This window comes from Chiloscyllium plagiosum, unplaced genomic scaffold (genome assembly GCF_037043375.1).
Source record: "Chiloscyllium plagiosum isolate Xiang-an unplaced genomic scaffold, Cpla_swu_hap1 HiC_scaffold_44, whole genome shotgun sequence".
Classification (NCBI taxonomy): domain Eukaryota; kingdom Metazoa; phylum Chordata; class Chondrichthyes; order Orectolobiformes; family Hemiscylliidae; genus Chiloscyllium; species Chiloscyllium plagiosum.
Genome location: NW_028270182.1, coordinates 29,718,283 through 29,732,672, shown reverse-complemented (window position 1 = coordinate 29,732,672; position 14,390 = coordinate 29,718,283). Strand labels below are relative to the sequence as shown.

Here is a 14,390-nt window from a genome sequence, read left to right as displayed (position 1 = left end):
CTTTTCACATCGCAAGCCAGGAACCTGGATCAGTCGAGTTCCTTTCCACACATGGAGTTGCTTTTTTTCTAATTCATTGACTGCTGATATAATAGATTATCGGCCTTGAGAGTCAGCTGTAAATTAGGTTGAACTTTCTCAGCTTGACTTTCAACTGATCCTAAAAAAAATTAATCACCTGCAGGTAAATGTATTGCATTGATTCTTGTTTTGCTGAGTTCCACCCCCCGAACATCCAAATTTCACGATAGTTCGACCAATGTGTTGAAACTGATTCGTGTTGGAAGTTGGTGGCTTTTTGTGTCTCGACATATAATTTAATCAATTAGATGACTGGGTCAGTCTTGAAATTACTTCGGATTCTTCACAGTTGAAAATTTACTTTCGATTGAATGCAAAGCTCAAGCTCCACGAAATCCAAATCCTGCAAAGGAATTAACGAATTTTAAAAGGTTCGACGCTGTGAACAGGATTTCAAACCTGCTCGGGGAGACCCCATTGGATTTCAAATCCAACGCCTTAACCTCTCGGCCATCACAGCTGCGACAAAGTAATCAGTTTTCATAGTAAAACAACTGAATTCATTTGTTGGAAGAACAAATTGTCAAGACCCAAAGATTTCGCCAAATCCATTGCAGAGACCCAGACGAACAGCTGAAGTTGTGGGAATGATTCTTCGTCGAATTATAGAGTCACGGATGTAAACTACACGAAGAGAGGATCATTGTCTCACTGCGTCCGATCGATTTTGACTCAATTGCTCATCATCTGGTGCCAAATTAGATATGCTGTTGTGTTTTAATATTCATCGAAATATGGTATCAGAAAAATTGATGCTAACTCCATAAACACTAGCTACATTCGTAAAAAAAATTCGGAATTAGAAACAATGCAGAACCAATTTACAGGAATGGATCCAGCAACTAATCCTTAGGTTCTGACATCAGGTAATGAACTTGTGAGCACAAGAGAGGAAGATTAACCGAAGATTTGGAACTTGAAATCGTCTAGACGGAATTATTTGCAAAGTTTTTGCGGTTGTTCTAGAGTCATCAAGTCGTTGAACAATACAACACGGAAAGTGGCCCTTCTTTCCAACATGACCATGGTGGACATATATCCTAAATTAATAGGTCCCATTTGCCAACATTTGGCCCACATCCCTCCAAACCTTGTTACTCATATATCCATCCAGATGCTATTCAATGTTACAGTTGTACCAGTCTCCACCAATTTCTCTGGCAGCTCAATCTGGACACGTCTAAAAAAGTTGCCCCTGACGTCACTTTTAAATCCTTACCACTAATTTTAAACCGATATTTTCTAAATTTTGACTTCCTCACCAGTGGAAAACACCTTGACGAGTCAACCTATCCATGTCCCTCATGATCTAATACATAGCAACTTTTTGACTTTATCATACTTGTCAGGAGGGAAATGTTGGAGATTATTTGTTGAAGGTTTGAAGTCTGATGTACAGATTTTTAGAAATGCACCTTGGAGAAGTTTTTAATAAGTCATTGAAGTCTAGTAGCAGTTGTAGAAGACTGTTGTGAAAGCTGCAGAAGGATTTCAGGGCACGAGAACGAAGCGTTATTTCCAATGTATGGTGGCTCAGTTCGACCGCACTTGGACTACAGTATGAGGAATTAGAATCCTCAATTTAGGAAAGATACTAATGCCATATAAGGAATACCACGAATGGTGATTAGCCTTGATATCATGGATGAACGTTAGTCCTCTGAATTGAAATTGGGCAAATCCCGCCTTTTCTTAACAGCTTCAAAACAAGAGAGGTAATCTCATTGAGAGCTGCAAAATATTTGAAGAGATAAACAAGGTGGTGCAATTAAATTTTGTTCCCTCATTGGTGAATCTAGAAGCAGGAGAGGACAATTTTAAAATGAAGCATTGTGAATTGTGATTTATGACCAGGATGAGAACTATTGATTTTTGTCTTAGCCTTGAGAAGTCTCACTATTCAGCACTACAGTGAGCCTTGGATATTTGGTCTTTGAATGCATCACTATCAGCCTGACCCGCCGACACTTACTGCATCACTATAGACCTGACCCCTCACACTTACTGCCTTAATATCAGCGTGAACCCTTCAAACTTACTGCATCATTATCTATCTGGCGCCCTCACATTGACTGCGCCACTTTCACTTCGAGACTCGCATTTTGACTGCGTCACTATCAGCCTGACTGCCAAACACTTCCTTTGTCACGATCAGTCACGCCCTTACACTTCCTATGTTACTATCACCCTGACTCCTTACACTTACTGTATCACTATCAGCCTGACTCCATCACACTTATTATGTAAGTATCAGACTGACGCCTCACACTTACTGTGTCACGACAACACTGCCTCCTCAAACTTACGATGTCACTATCTCCTTGACCCTCTCACATTTACTGCGCCACAATCACACTGACCACCTCACACCCACTGCTTCACTATGAGCTTCAACCCTCACACTTACAGCATCACTACCAGCCTGACTCACTCACACTTATCACTTGACAATCAGCATTACTCTCTCAAATTTATTTCATCATTATTAGGCTGAGGCACTCACACTGACAGCGTCACTAACAAACTGACTCCCTCATACTTACTGCGTTGGTATCTCTCTGATCCCCTCAGATACTGCGTCACAACCACTCTGATCCCCTCATACTTAATGCATCACTATCCCTCTGGCACCCTCATACTTCCTGCATCACTCACTCCCTGACACATGCGCACCTACTGCATCCCTATCAGCCAAACCCCACTCACTGACGGAGTCACTCTCTCTCTAACCTGCTCACACCTTGACACTCTCTCACTTCGTGCATCAATATCAGCCTAACCCCCTGACGCTTACTGCATCACTACCAGCCTGATCGCTTCAAATGTAGTGTGTCACTATCAGACTGACCCACTCATACTTGCAGCATCACTATCACCTTGACCCCCAAACCTAATGCGTCCAGATCACCCTGAACCTTTCACTCTTCTTGCGTTACCTTCAGCCAGACCCTGCACGCTATCACTCTGACCTCCTCATACTTGCTGCTTCACTATAACTCTATCCCACTCACACCGTGCGTGTCACTAACACCCTGACAACGCATACTCACTGCACCACTATTATCCTGACTCCATCACAATTAGTACTGTCACTGCGTCACAGTCGGCCTGACACTTCACACGTACTGCATCACTATTAGCCTGACCCGCTCACACGTTTTGCGTCACTACTACCCTGACCCCCTCACAATTGCTATGTCGCTATCAGCCTGAGCCCCTCACTATCACGCTGACCAAGCTCACAATTACAGCATCACTATCAACCTGACCCCCCCACACTTTCTCTGTCATTATCACCCTGACCCTCTTACACGTAATGCGTCACTGTCACACTGAGACACTCACATTTTCTGCGTCGTTATCAGCCGGACCCGCCGGCACACGATCAACCTGGCCTCTCACACTTGCATGCCTCAATATCAGCGTGAACCCCTCACACTTACTGCATCACTGTATCTCTGCCATCCTCACACTTACTGCAACAGTTTCCCCTTGACATCCTCATTTTTACTGCGTCACCATCAGCCTGACAGCCACACACATATTGCGTCACTATCAGTGACGCCCTCGCAGTTCCTATTTTAATATCACCCTCATTCCTAAAACCTAGTGCGTCACTATCAGCCTGACTCCATCACACTTTTTGTGTCAGTATCAGACTGACGCCTCACGCTTACCATGTTACTAAAACTCTGCCCCATCACACTGACTGCGTCACAATCAGCCTGACCCCTCAGACATACTGCGTCACTAGCACCCTGACCCACTCACAGTTTTTGTATCAGTTTCAGTCTGACGCCTTGCACTTACTGTGTAACTAGAACTCTCCCCCGTCACACTGACTGTTTCACTATCAGTCTGACCCCTTCATACTTACTGCGTCAATATCAGTCTGACCCCTCAGACTTACTGCGTCACTCTCACTCTGATCCTCTCTCATTTACTGCGTCACTCTCACCCTGACCTTCTCATATTTACTGCATCACTATCACCCTGACTCACACTGTCTTTGCCATTTTCACCTTGCCAGCCTTATTTTTACTGCGTCACCATCAGCCTAACCGCCACACACTTATTGCGTCACTTTCAGTCACGGCCTCACATTTCCCATGTTACTATCACCCTGAATCCTTACACTTATTGTGTCACTATCAGTCTGACCCCTCACACTTACTGTGTCACTATCAGCCTGACTCCATCACATTTATTAGGTCAGTATCAGACTGACGCCACACACTTATCTTGTCACTAAAACAATGCCCAGTTAAATTGACTGTGTCACTATCAGCCTGACCCCCTCCCACTTACTGCTTCATTATCGCAATGCTCCTCTCTCACTTTCGACGTCATTTACGCCCTGACATCCCACGCTTGGTGCGGCACTATCACACTGAAGGCCTTACACTTAGTGTCACTGTCATCCTGACCCCTTACACTTACTGCATCACTATCACACTGGGATCTCACACCCACTGTGTCACTATCATCCTGAACTGCTTACACCTATTGCGTCACTATCACTTTGACCCCAACACACTAACTGCATCAATATCAGCCTGACCATCTCACAAATACTGCGCCACTACCATACTGATTCCCTCACATATACTGCGTCACTATCAGACTTACCCACTCATGCTTACTGCGTCACTATCACCCTGACTCCCCACTCTTACTGCGTCAAGATCATTGTGCTCCCATACACTTACAGCGTAAGTATCATTCTGACAACGTCACACTTACTGCGTCAAGATCAGCATGATCCCCTCAAACTTAATGTGTCACTATCAGCTTCAACACTCACATTTACTGCGTCACTTCTAGCACGACCTCTGCACATTTACTACATCCCTATCCGCCTTAGCCCCTCGCATTTACTTCATCACTATCAGCCTGAGACACTCACACTTACAGCTTTATTACAACCTGGCCCTGATAGTGCATATCACTGTCACCCAGACGCCTTGCCCATACTGCGTCACTACATGCCTGGCCCCTCAAATGTTCTGCGTCACTATCACACTGACATCTCACACTCACTGCGTCACTATCACCCTGACCCCTCACAATTACTGCATCACTACAACCTGACCCCCTGAAAGAATCTGCGTCACTGTCACCCTGACCCCATCACACTTACCATTTCACCATCACAATGACACATTCACACAGTATGCTTCACTGGCATCCTGACACCTCACACTCACTGTATCACTACCATCCTCCCCCTCATACTGACCTGTCACTATCATCCAGAGCCGCTCACACTCATTGCGTTCCTATCACTCTGCTCCCAACACACTTACTGCATCACAATCAGCCTGACACTCGCACACTTCCCGCATCACTATCAGCCTGACCCCTCACAATTTCACCGTGTCTAGCAGTCTGACTCCTCACATTTCCTGCATCACTATCACCCTGTCACTTAACACGTACTGGCCAGTATTAGCCTGACGCCCTCAACTTACTCATCAATATCAGCCTGAACACTCACACTTACTCCGTCACCATCACGCTGACCCCCTCACACTCACTGCGTCACTATCACCCTGTCCCCTCTCACTTCCTGCATTAGGATCACTCTGACTCACGGACACACAGTGCATCACTATCAGCCTGACCCCTCACACATACTGTGACACTATTAACCTGACCCCACCACACTTGCTGCGTCTCTATCAGCCTGATACCCTCACACCTACTGCTTCTCTATCAGACTGACCCCTCACACTTACCGCATCCCTAGCAGCCTGATACCTCACACTTACTGCGTCACTATTCCCCTAACACCTCAATTTTATTGTCCACTATCAGCCTGACGCTCTCAACTTACTGTGTCACTACCAGCCTGAACGCACACACTTACTCCCTCACTATCACCCTGACTGTCTCACACTCACTGCGTCAGTCTCTGCCTGATCCCATCACACTCACTGCGTCACTATCACCCTGTCCCCTCTCACTTCCTGCATTAGGATCACTCTGACTCAAGGACACACAGTGCATCACTATCAGCCTGACCCCTCACACATACTGTGACACTATTAACCTGACCCCACCACACTTGCTGCGTCTCTATCAGCCTGACCCCCTCACACCTACTGCTTCACTATCAGACTGACCCCTCACACTTACCGCATCCCTAGCAGCCTGATACCTCACACTTACTGTGTCACTATTCCCCTAACACCTCACTTTTATTGGCCACTATCAGCCTGACGCTCTCAACTTACTTTGTCACTACCAGCCTGAACGCACACACTTACTCCCTCACTATCACCCTGACTGTCTCACACTCACTGCGTCAGTCTTTGCCTGACCCCATCACACTTACTGCGTCACTATCATCCTATCCCTTCCCACTTTATGCGTCGGAATCAGCTTGACACAGTAACACTTACTGCATCACTATCAGCCTGATCTCCTTCCAATTACTGCGTCACTGTCAGCCTGACAACTCACTCTTACTGCGTCACTATCACCCTGACCACCTCACACTTAGTCCGTCACTATCGGCCTGATCCCACAGACTTACTGCATCACTATCACTCTGACCCCCCTCACTGCGTAACTATCGGCCTGATCCACTCACACAGTCTGCGTCACTACCACGCTGACACCTCACCCTCATTGTGTCACTATCATCCTCACTCCATCACACTTATTGAGTCACTGTCAGCCTGATCCCCTGTAATGGAAAATGATCATTTACTGTGAAATTTGTGAAAGCATGGTTGAAACAAAGAAGTATGGACCTAACTTTGCAAAAAGACAGAAAAAATGTAAAGTTCAACCTATTTTACAGCTGACTCTCAAGGCCAATAATCTATTATATCAGCAGTCAATGAATTAGAAACTCCATGTGTGGAAAGGAACTCGACTGATCCAGGTTTCTGGCTTGAGGTGTGATAAGGCAAGGCGATATATAGTATAAAGGGAATATGTGAAAACCGTCAGGCGTCCATTTTATGAGGCGTCTTGCAAATGTGTCGGGTCCACTCTGCAAATTTCAAAAATAAACTTTTTCTTTGCTCTTGGTAGCATTTGCGTTGAGTCGATTGAATTTCCACGGCAGGAAATTCGCCTGGGACCCTGCGACTGGGTAAGATTTTGAAGATTCCCAGGAGGTGTACGCGTCACTGCCTTGAATGTCATTCACTTCGTCTCGAGCGCTGAATTGGCCCCTTTGCGTGAGAGAACTGGGGATAAGTGGATCGCCACAGAGTCGCGTTCCGAATCGAATAGGGTCGGGGAAAGAGTTGTGGCTAAATAAATCCGACGTAGAGACTCGTTCGAATTGAATAAATGAACCAGGAAGAGGGACCAGTGAATTCTCGCGCGGTATTCGAGTAAAACTCAAGAGAAAGGATTGCCGTCTCTCGAGAGTTTCAGAGACAGCAAGAGTAATGGTGGTTTGAGACTTGGAGCCACCATGGACAGCGTAGGAGATTCCAAAGCTGTACCAGTTACGTGGGTTCTTCGTTTGTGAAAACCAAGGCAATGAAGCGGTCGCGCCCAATGAGAGGGGACCTCCGGAGGTAAAAGCAAGTTACATTGGCAAAGAGAGAGAGAGAGAGAGAGAGATAGACAGATATACAGGCAGAGAGACAGACAGAGAGAAATGAACACTTTTCCAATATCCATGAAAATCGGCTCCAGCAAGAGCGAACAAACTCGGAATGGTCAAGAAAAAGTACAATATATGCTAAATAATTATGACCCAGTTTCTGTAAAGCAATTGCTAGCTCAAGAGAACCATAACCGGAAATTAAAGATGGAACAGCAATCACATAAACCTCAGCTTATTATGATGCAAATGTTTGTTCAGCCGTTGGAGGCAGGAACTGCGGGAAAAGAGAGAGGCACAGGTGGAGTTCGCAAAAGAGGAAGGGATCGCGAAGTGCGCTTGCAGAGATAGATCTGGCTGGTGCTTTGTTTGCGGAGCAATGGACCACAGGTCGAGACAGTGCCCGCACCGACAGCCTCAATCGGTCCTGGAGGCTGGACAGCATGGTGACTGACAGGGGACGACTGAGGTTGAGGTGGGCAGGCCGCAAGATACAGGTAAAACTCTTTCCTTTATACTTGGCAACGAAGAATCCCTTATGCTAATCTCTTCTACTAACCTAACGGGCACTGAGATGTGTCCCAACTCTATATTGAACATTGAGATTGTGAAGTGTGGACAATATGTTCAATCTAACAATGATGCGTATATGTTGATGCCTACCTCTATGTTATATGTGGAAGGTACACCAGTTACCTTTTTGGTAGATACATGGCCAGCACATTTACTCCTCAAATCAAGACAGTTCAGAGATTTGACGCCAATAAAGATGAGTGGAATGTTCCTGAACTCAATTGAGGCATCAGGCGTCGTAATATGAGAGAGTTTTACCGCACCCATATTGTATGAAATTAGTAATGTGTATACATTCTAATTCTCAATTTTGTTAGTGGAATTCTGTCCTTTACATTTGATGGCTCGGGATCTCATAGTGAGACTGGAGTTGTATTTGCTCAGTACTCCGACGGGCTTGCAGGTAATTCAAAGGGAAGATTCACAAGTGTAAACTGCAAAATACAACCCACGACCCCTGGTGTATGTCTATGATTGGCGATTAAGCCAGAGAGCAATGAGTTCATTGAGCAATTCACTCGCCCTGGAAGCAGGTAACCATGTTAATCCTATTAACACCGATTTTTTTTTTTGCGGGAATATGCTGCACTGCACAACACACATACACCACGGTGGCCCTGAGGAGCCATAAGAGAAGTATTGGTTCAGGAGATTGGTTAAACCAGGCCAGTTGTTATTGTGCGAATTTTATTGAAGGGATGGCAGCTGTGCAGTCAGTGTGAACTTATGTAAAGTACCTGTGACGGCAAGTAAACTCTATATTTTTGATGTGGAAGGCAATGCTCCTCGCGTGTCACTGGCGAAGGTGTTCAGTGACTGGTGGCAGGATTTGGGGCCATGGGTACTAAAGGCATAAAGAACGAAATGTTGGGTCTTCTGGGACGATGTGGGTATGTGGTTTAATGCAGATGTACGGACATATAGGCAGAAATTAATTTGTCTAACTCAGGCAATAGAACAGTCGAGGTAATCCCCGCTAGCCCTGAAGAGCCTAGAAGGCTGGCCTGGCATTTCACTAAGATAAACTTCTCAGACCCAAGATTAATAACGGTCCCTACTGAATTATGGGTCAAAGGCAAACATGATTTGGGGCTTATACGAGGTTGTGAACCAATACAAGTAACCACGAAGTCGGAGTATCGTCCTTGCAGGGCACAATATCAGTTAAAACCCGAGTCCATGGACGTAGTTACTCCAGTCTTTCAATCCTTCCCAAAGGCTAGAGAGATAATCCCCTATGTAAACTCACCGGTGAGAACTCCCATTTTTCTGCTCAAAAAGGCAAAAATTCCAAGTGAACCGGAGGAATGCAGGTTTGTTCAAGACCTACAGGCAGTCAATAACAGTGTTGTCCCGCGCGCATCAAATGTTCCCGAACCCTATACTGTATCAGTTCAATTTAGACCGGACAGTAAATGGTTGCCTGCTGTGGATTTAGCAAATACATTCTTTCGTGTAACGGTGCATCCAGATAGTCAATTCTGGTTCGCTTTTTCATTCAAAGGGAAATCTTATGAGTTCACAAGACTTTGTCAATGTGACTTTGAGTCACCCAGCATATATAAAGAGGCTCTAGCAGGAGTCTGGAGACTCTTGTTTTAACCCCTGGGTCTGTAGACGATTGCTCAATACTACACCGACAGAGGAACAATGTGAGAAGGATTCCTTTGCATTGCACGAGGGAAGGGCACAAAGCCAGTCTCGCAAAGCTTCGATTTATGCAACAACAGGTGAAGTTCTTCAGCCACTTAATATCTGAACAAGGGAAGGCCATTGGTTAAGACAGAGTGCAAGTAATTCAGCAAATTCCAAGGCCTCACATGAAGAAACAATTGCTGTCCTTTTTGGGGATACGCTCTGACTGAAGAACGTTTATCCCACATTACACAAATCTTGAGGCGCCCTGAAGTGACATGGCCCATGGAAAAGGGTAGCAGAACCAAGGTCCGTTGCAATGGATCCCAGCGGCCGAGTTGAATTGAAAAAGACGTTTCAAAGTCCACCAACACTGGGAATTCCGAATCCAAATAAGCCTTCTGTCAAACGGTAGATGAGAAACATGGCTACATGACATCTGTGTTGTTGCAGGACCATGGGGGAAAATTTAGGCTGGCAGCTTATTTTTCGGCTAAGCTCGACCTCATGGCGGCAGGATTTCGTAAATGCCTGCGAGCTGTGGTTGCAGCTGAAAAGTCTGTTGCAGTGTCCAGGGACATAATCGGCTACGGCGACTTAACCAAACTGATCGCACATGCAGTATCCTTACTGCTTTCCGAGCAAAAGACAGCACATACGTCGGCAGCGCGTTGACTCAGATACAATACTGTGTTATTGGAGATGCCTAATATTGCAATAAAACGATGTAAGGTCCTTAATCCTGCTAATCCTCTCACTAGAGAAGGAGACGGAGACCCACATGATTGTATCGCTGTAATTAATGACTTCCAGAATTCACCACTTCAGAATCCAAATATGGCGGGGTTTTCTTTTGTGGATGGGTCAGCATTCAGGAGCAAGGAGATAGGCCAGAATTGTATTGGGCATGCTGTAGTAAGTACGCATCAGGTATTCAAAGCGGGATCACTCGCTTCTCAACTGTCAGCGCAAGCAGCGGAGCTGATTGCCTTGACTGAGGCATGTAAATTGGCTAAGGGAAACACAGCGAATATTTAGATAGCAGATACGCATTCGGAGTTGCACATGATGTTGGAAGCCTGTGGAAAAACAGGGACTTCTTGACCTTCACCGGAAAGCCGATCACACACCGTGATCAGATTTCTGACCTCTTGGAAGCGGTCCTATTGCCTAAATCAATCACTGTGTGTAAATATGATGCCCACACGAAAAATAACGATTCCGTTTCTCAAGGAAATGCAAGGGCAAACTCAGCGGCAAGGACGGCAGCCCAGCAGCCAGTAAATGAGCAGTTTGACATGGGAATGACAAAAATCCTTACCCCAACAGCAGACGTACGGGAGTCACATTCGAAGTCCAGGTTTGAAGACACGTTGAGTGGGAAAAAGCAGAGTGCAGTTTGAGGTAAGTGGTATGGTGTAGTCCCAATGTGAAACCTTTTCTACCACGATCATTATTTCCAATCTATGCCAAACTGACACACGGTAAGGAACATGTGTCAAAAGAGGGGAGATATGGCAGCATTTCAGCACAGTGGTACATTGAAGGATTTACTCATTACTTCCAGAAATATTGTGAACGATGTGTTATCTGTGCCACAATAATGTGGGGAGGGAAATACAGATGGGTCATGCAACAGTTCCGAAACTCCAAAAACAATTTGAACATTTATAACTGGATTTTACCGAACTAACACCCTGCGAAGGAAAAAGGTATTGTCTGGTAATAGTTGATATGTTTTTCAAATGGGTGCAAGAGTTCCCCACATCAAAACAGAATACCAGTGCAGTAACCAAAGCTTTCCTAACTGAAATAATTCTGAGATGGAGCCTCCCTGAGAGGCTTAGTAGTCCCAAGGTTTGTGAACGTTTACAGCTCCGGTTGAGGTTTCGGGTGTAGGTTTGCTCGCTGAGCTGTACGTTTGTTATCCAGACGTTTCATGACCTGGCTAGGTAACATCATCAGTGGCGACCTCCAAGAGAATCGAAGATGTTGTCTCCTGCTTTGTATTTATACGTATGTCCTGGATGGGGTTCCTGGGATTTGTTGTGATGTCATTTCCTATTCGTTTCCTGAGGGGTCGACAGATGGTAAATCGATCTATGTGTTTGCTTATGGCGTTGTGATTGGAGTGCGAGGCCTCTCGGAATTCTCTGGTGTGTCTGCATATACAGCAAACAGACAAACACTGACCAAATACTCAACTACACTAGCAACCATCCCAACACGCAAAAAGGAAGCTGTATCAGAACACTATTCCAACGAACCACCACACATTTCAGCACAGCCGTACTTTGGAAAACAGAGGAGAACCACCTATAAAACGTATTCCAGAAGAACGGATATTTTAAAAATACAGTCCACAGATTTCTCAGGAACAAACCACGACAAGTAGACCTAACACAGCCAGAAACCTTATCGACCTTTCCATACATCAATGAAGTCTCAGAAGTGGCAGCCAGACTACTAAGATTCCTAGGAATCCAACCAACAGTGTCAAACAAAACTAACAAATTTAAAAGACCCAGTACAACCCATGGACAAAACCAACGTCATCTATAAAATTCCATGCAAGGACTGCCACAAGCACTACGTAGGACAAACAGGAAGAAAGTTAGCCACCAGGATACAGAACACCAGATAGCCACAAAAAGACACGAACCTCTCTCCCTCGTAGCCCTTCACACGGATGAAACAAAAACACCATTTCGACTGGGACAACACATCTGTCCTGGGACAGGCTAAGCAAAGACATGCCAGAGAATTCCTTGAGGCCTAGCACTCCAACCTCAACGCCATAAAAAAAGACTTATATCTGGATAGCATCTATCAACCCCTCAGAAAACGAACATGAAATGGCATCACCACAAACCCCAGGAACCCCAACCTGGACAAACATATTACTAGAAAGCAGGAGACAACAGCTTCTGTTCACTTGCAGTTCGTCACTGATGATGTTAACTAGAACATAGAACATAGAAAAATACAGCGCAGTACAGGCCCTTTGGCCCTCGATGTTGCGCCGATCCAAGCCCATCTAACCTACACTAGCCCACTAACCTACATATGGCAGGTAATGAAACGTCTGGATATCAAACCTACAGCTCAGCGAGCAAACTACACTCTAGGCTTAGCAGTGACAGTGGTACACCAGTTGTCCATCATGCCCTACAGCAGATTAGTGAGTATTTGGGAATAAACATGAGATAACACTGTGCCTACCACCAAACGAGGGGTAGGGCAGCGGAAAGTGAAAATTCTACCATAAAAAATAAATTGACAAATTGCTGTGAGGAACTAGGGATGGCATGGACAAAGGCACTTCCAATTGTGCTAATGTGTATGAGATCTAGGAGGAGAGGGAGAGCTAATCTTAGCCCGTTTGAGATTTTTTTTGTTAGGCCGCCAAACACAGGAATTGTCCCGAGACGTAAGGGAAGCCAGATAACAGGCCCCTGTGAGGATGAGATGTTGTGTTACTGCATGAAAGTCTCTGCACTTCTGTCCCAAATACAGAATCAAGTGAAGACAGCACTACCCCAATCAGCAGAAGGGAAGATGTACGATCTATAACCTGGAGCCTGAATAGTGGCGAAAGACTTCAGGAGGGAAAACAGGAAGGCGAAGAGGTGGCTGGGACAGTTTCAAGTACGCCTTACAGCACAGATAGCTGTTAAGATCGCCGGAACAGCCACGTGGATACACGCCAGCCATTACAAACTTGCAGCTGGGACTGAGGAGACATCGCACAACACCAAAACTAATTTAGAGCAAGTATTTATTAGAAGACTTAAGCAAATGTGGGGCCGCCCCAGTTCACAGTGTTGGCAAGCGCCCTGGTAGGACAATTCAAAAGGGCAGGAGCGCCTGGGATGCAGCAGCTGACGGTAATCTTAATTGATAGGACGAAGTGGATCTTTACTTGCGACCCATAGCCGTTCAGTAACAAGGACGACTATAAATTAGATAATTAAGATTTATGCAGGGATCCATGCCGCGCTGGTGAGTGGCACTTAGTAGTAGCCACCACGGCAAAAGGGGCACCTGACATGGGAAATAGATATTCTATGATCAAAGTAAGACTCAGAAGAACAATGAGGGAGTCTCGTGGTGTGGAATAGATAGATCCTTCTCCGACATCTGTAGACAGGTGAATATACTGGTTTAGTCGCCCCACCCCCGCCCTCCGAGTGCAGTGCAGAATGTACTACAGACGATAGGAGCACTGGGGCATGGCGACCAATCAAACCAGATCATGGACCTAACCCCAAGCCGGGCAAAGGTCATTAATGACACACCCGAACCCGAAGGGAGACGGCCGTGGCTAGAGTGCGAATTTAAAGCAGGAGGGGAATTTGCCTGCTGGAGATAAATGGCGTAAATGCGACGCCAGTGAGTTGGGAGCTGCGAAAGGCTATTACTAGATGTGAAGGGAACAGAGCATGTGCTTTGGTCATAAGACAAAACGTGAGATTAGAGATTGGCTAAAATTGTTGGATATGTTTGCACACAGCCCAAAGGTAGTCTGCCC

General features: G+C 45.6%; 1 non-coding gene across 1 annotated transcript; it reads right to left on the bottom strand.

Moving 5' to 3' along the window:
• Positions 1-458: 458 nt before the first annotated feature.
• Positions 459-541, bottom strand: trnas-uga (transfer RNA serine (anticodon UGA)). The gene has a single exon. It is a non-coding gene; the product is annotated as a tRNA-Ser (tRNA).
• Between the last annotated feature and the right edge of the window lie 13,849 nt (positions 542-14,390).